Raw genomic sequence first — 5,549 nt, 5'->3', positions numbered from 1 at the left:
AAAAAATGTTAGAGATTTTGAGCCCTTCGGCATTAGTGCCGAAGATACAAAAAGCTCCACCGCAACTCCTAAGAGGAGAAGGATGGCGAATGTGCTAGATGTTGTGCTAGAAACAACAAAGACCTTGAGTTCTACTCCAAGAAAAATTGCTGAAGCTTCGAAAACCCAACCCGAAGCTGAAACGAAGTAGGCAGAGGTCGAGGCTACAATAATTCAAGCTGAAACCGAAGCTGGGCCTTCAGAGCCCGCCGAGACAGAGCCTGTCGTAGCTGAAGAAAAAATGGCAAAGCAAATTGCGTCTGAAAAGGTTGAAGCTACTGCTACGGAAGCTTTAAAAGAAAGCACTGATTTCATCATTCGTCATGCTTCGGGGAAGAGGCTTCTTCAAGAAGAAAAGCTAAAAGCACTACATTATGCCCAAAAATTGAAATACCCGAAGGGGCGTTAGTGTTTAATGGCAGTGGGGAAGAAGATTTTTTGTACTGTCTCCTGGATAATAAAGAGATATCCGTCTGCCGGGAGATAGGTAGAAGCATCGGATTCCCGAAGCTGAAAGATGGCCTTTCAATATTATCAAAGGATGAGCTTGCTGACAGCTTGGCGTATAATAGCATAAAGGTATAAAATCTAATTTTGTATTTTGAATACGAAATATTTTATTCGCTTATACTTATTTATGTCCTCCTCATGCAGGGCTTAATTCTTAGCAATGCGCTTAGAGCTTAGAAAAACATTGAAGACGAAGGATATACGATAGCTCTGAACAACCTTCGTTCAGAGGTAATTGAGTTAAGAAACGAAGGTCTTGAAAAAGACAAAATCTTGATTTCATTAGTAAACAAAGTGAAAGAAGATGAAACTAGTTTCAATGCTCAAGTTGAAATCCAAAATAATGAAATCGAGGACCTTCGGAAGCAGTTGGCAGAAGCCAAAGAAAAATGCGCTCTCGCAGAAGCTAACCGAGAGGCCAGCGAATATTGGAAAAACTATTTAGAGAAAACAGTTGAAAAACTTCACGCATCCAAAGAAAGATGTTTTGAAAAATCTTTGGGCTGCGTGGAGAAGATAAAGGCTAGCTTCACCAACGTGGGCACCTATTCTAACGAAGATAACTTCATACGAGGCGACTCTGAAGGGGTTATCGAATGGATAAGTGGAGAGGCTGAAGCTTTCGAAGAAATTTTAAGTGATCGCGGGGATGTATGCACGTTCTCCGGTGCAAGGGGGATTTCAGCCATCCTGGAGAAGGCGAGATGCAAACATGTCAAGACCCTGGCCCAAGCTGAAGCTGCCTTCTCCGTGGATGATACAAAGGATCCCTCAGCTGAAGCAAGCTTAATGGGCGGGAAATTTTACAATGACATCTGGGTAAATGGTGGTCGAGAGATGGCTCACGAAATTATGAAGAAAAGTGAGAAAGACATCCATGACGCCCGAGTGCAAGCAAAACAAGCTGAAGAAGCTGCAGAGTGCGAGAGACACATAGGTATTGTTTCGCGGCATCTAGCTTCGGCATTTGTTTTTGTTGGTTTGGACTGATTAATTTTTTTCACTATAGCTGAATTATCTCTGCCACCGGAACCGTTCGATCCCCTGGCCGACCCAGAAACGAAGAAGGCACTAGAGATCATTAATATGGCCGAGTCTATTGTTGACGAAGTTGTTAACAAGTTGCTAAATGAAGTTGCAGAGAAGATCCTGAAAGAGGACTAGTACTTATTGTAAAAACATTTTTAGATGATCAATGTAGCTTTGCTGTAACAAGACTGTAATATTCGATGTGTATATCTTTTGAATCTAATATGTAAATTATTTGGTAATCCAGTTCTTTGCAATGCATGAAACTTTTATATACATACCGTTTTTGAGCCTTCGGCGAAAAAACACCTTTCCTTCTTTTTATGCTTCGTAAAGAAAAAGATCCGTGCTTCGTGAAAATATCCATGCTTCATAATAACAACCATGCTTCGTAAAAAATTTCATACTTCATAAAAACATTCATGCTTCGTAAATAGGGAATCCCTTCTTTTGCAACCGAGCTGACGAAGCTGTATTTCTCAGCTTACTTTGTGTCTTGGCACTTTTTCATTTTTACAAAGCATTCTCCGAAGATAGACTTCATATTCAATTCGTGTCACTGGTGCGATATGATGTATGATGTGATGCTATGCGGGATGATGTCATGATATGATGCGAAAAATGATGCTAATGCCGAAGACACACACCCACACGCCCACACTGAAACACACAATCTCTGCGTCCCCTTAGGAACGATCGAAATTTCTTTGCCGTTTATTTTTAGGCTTCACCGCTTATTTTTGGTGTAAGTTCTGCATCCCCTTAGGCACGTCTTTTGAACTTCTTCGCCTTCTATTTTGGCGGTATAAGTTCTGCATCACCTTAGGAACGTCTTTTGAACTTCTTCGCTTATATTTCGGCGGTATTTGGCTCTCCATTCCCTTTGGAACGACTTTTGAGCAGAAAACTTACACTGCGCTCCCTTAGGAATGACTTTTTGTAGCTTCGGCAAAACTTACGCTGCGCTCCCTTAGGAACGATTTTTTGTAGTTTCGGCGATTTTTAGCTCTGCATTCCCTTAGGAACGACTTTTGAGCTTCGGCACTTCTTGAGCTTCGTAAGTCTGTGAAGAAGATATATTTCATTCTGATAAAAGCGAAACTATTACAGAGAATTAAAACTACATTTACATTGATTGTTCCTTGTTGAAAAACAAAATGATATAAAACATAAAAGTATTTTGGGGGTAGGATATCACTCAATAAATGTGCTTTGATTTTGGCACAGTACTATTGACTGTGCGAGCTTCGGATTCCTCCCTGAACTCCCGTTGATGTTGGGTGTGCTGGCGCCCTTCTGGCTGCTGGATTCGAGAATAGGTTGGTTGCAGTGGTGGTGGAGGAGGGAGTTGTGGCTAGGAAGCCTGGGAATGGCTAGCCGAAGCGGCAAAAGCTGCAGGATGATTGCCCACATATTCTGGTATGTAGGGAGAGTGACACGAAGTAGTGTGCAAGACCTGCTTCGACTGATTCTGTCGAGCTTCGGCTTTCGCGATCTCCTTCTGCTTCTGAATGGTGATTTGGCACATTCTTGTAGTATGGCCCTTATCCTCACCACAGAATAAGCAATAAATCTTCGTGGACTGATCCCCATATCTTCCTCCGAAGCCCTTGGCGCCTCTGCCCCTTGGAGCTGGTGGCCTGAAAGAGCTTTGCTGTTGTCCCAAAGGTTGTGAGGTGTACTGTGACCTCTGAGACTGACTTCCCTTGTCATCGCTCTGACTGGAGCTGTGGATCGACCTGACATGCCTCGGGTGAATTTGTCCTCCGAAGCCCCTGGTCATCTCAGACAATCTGTAAGCTTCCTCCCTTCTTTGGCGGAAGTCGTTGTCAGCCCAGATGTACTCATCCATCTTCTGAAGCAGCTTCTCGAGAGTCTGTGGGGGCTTTCTGGTGAAATATTGAGCAGTAGGTCCTGGCCGAAGACCCTTGATCATGGCCTCAATGACAATTTCATTGGGCACTGTAGGCGCTTGTGCCCTCAGTCGCAAGAACCTTCGGACATATGCCTGAAGGTATTCTTCGTGGTCTTGCGTGCATTGGAACAGGGCCTGAGCTGTGACTAGCTTCGTTTGAAAGCCTTGGAAACTGGTAACCAGCATGTCCTTGAGCTTCTGCCACGAGGTGATAGTCCCTGGCCGAAGAGAAGAATACCATGTCTGGGCTACGTTCCGGACTGCCATGACGAAGGACTTTGCCATGACTGCGGTATTGCCCCCGTACGAAGATATGGTTGCTTCGTAACTCATCAGAAACTGCTTTGAATCTGAGTGCCCATCATACATGGGAAGATGAGGTGGCTTGTATGATGGGGGCCATGGGGTAGCCTGCAGTTCTGCTGCCAAGGGAGAAGCATTATCAAAAATAAAGGTATCATGATTAAAATCATCATACCATCCATCTTCGTTGAATAAGCCTTCTTGACGAAGCTCCCTGTGTTGGGGCCTTCGGTCTTGTTCATCTTGAGCAAGATGACACACTTCTTCAGTAGCTTCGTCGATCTTCTCCTTCTTCCTTTGCACTTGTTGATGGATGATTTCCATGTCCCTGATCTCTTGGTCCAACTCATCCTCCTGGAGTGTTGGATTGGTGGCCTTCCTTTTTTGGCTTCGAGCCTCTCGGAGAGAGAGAGTTTCCTGATTTGTGTCCAGTGGCTGCAGCGCAGCAGCCCCTGGCGCTGAAGTTTTCTTCGGTGGCATGACGAAGGTCAGGGCTTGCCGAAGGTGGTCGAGTGAGTTCACCGGAGGTGGGTGCCAATGTTGGGGACTTGTTCTCAAATGCTATGAATTAAGAACAAGGCAACACATAATGTTAAGTGTTAATGCCCTTCGTCCTTCGAAGCATTATTTCCCTTAGGATATAATGATCTTCAGACGAAGGTCATGATGGACATACTTTCATCAACACGGTATATGTTAATAAAAGAAGAAGCATACGAAATATTAGAGACAACATAAACAATCTTATAACATTATTAATTCATTCTCATTATATTATCAAGGAAAGACATAAACAATTTTGAATTACAAATATACCTTCGGCTTGATAGAAGGCAAAAATACAAGCGTGACGCACAAGCGAATACAAGTCAGCGTGAACAGTACGGGGGTACTGTTCATCTATTTATAGGCATAGGGCACAGCCTGTGTAAATTTGCATTCATGTCCTTTATATTTACTATTGACTCATGGATAAACCGACAAGGACTAAATAACCTTTTCCCCTTTAGGTCGGTTCCTTTTTCCACCACTTAGCCGAAGCTCCCTCACGCGTAGCTTCGGAGCAACACCAGCCTTCGTCAAGACCATGTTCTTCACATTGTGTATGCTTTTAATCCGAGTCCGAAGGTACCTGTTCATATGTCACACTTGGAAGACATTGTTAAATCATGTTTTTGAGGACCTTCAGAAGACGAAGGCCCACAACAGGACCATCACCATAAAAAATAAATTTAAAATTAAAGTGGACATATGCCCCACATACTAGATATTAAACAGTAGATACTACACTTTATCTTAGCCAAAATACCGAGAAAGGTATATGAGTTTAAAAGAAGAACTGTCCTTTTTTATAGCTCGCTCGGTCGCTCGTCCTCTTTCAGGTAGAGATGTGGCACTATCTGGGACCACTGCATTCTATGAGATAACAGCGAGGTTGTTAAGCGAGACATAAGGGGAGAAAAATAGCTCACTCTAAGCGCTTTACGTGTGACGCACGATTCACGAAACTCGTGCTTGAAAGTAGTAGAGATATATAAACAATTAAATGAATTAAACGAAATTAATATCATAGCTTTCAATCTATATAATATATTATAAATCTTGTATAAAATATAGTTTTTTATCTTAAAAAGCGATACATGGCTATCCTCAGTGCATGTTACCCCATATCCTTACTCTATATCCCTATTTATAGCCTACTCATCAAGATTTCTTACTCTATATTACAATCATTTGCACTCATATCACTTTA

General features: G+C 42.7%; 1 pseudogene; it reads right to left on the bottom strand.

The window, feature by feature from the left end:
* Positions 1-4,934: 4,934 nt before the first annotated feature.
* Positions 4,935-5,117, bottom strand: LOC111590973 (uncharacterized; annotated as a pseudogene).
* Between the last annotated feature and the right edge of the window lie 432 nt (positions 5,118-5,549).

The sequence above is a fragment of the Zea mays genome, chromosome 2 (assembly GCF_902167145.1).
Source record: "Zea mays cultivar B73 chromosome 2, Zm-B73-REFERENCE-NAM-5.0, whole genome shotgun sequence".
Taxonomy (NCBI): Eukaryota; Viridiplantae; Streptophyta; class Magnoliopsida; order Poales; family Poaceae; genus Zea; species Zea mays.
The sequence above is the reverse complement of the archived record's forward strand: the minus strand, read 5'-3'. Positions and strand labels throughout refer to the sequence as shown.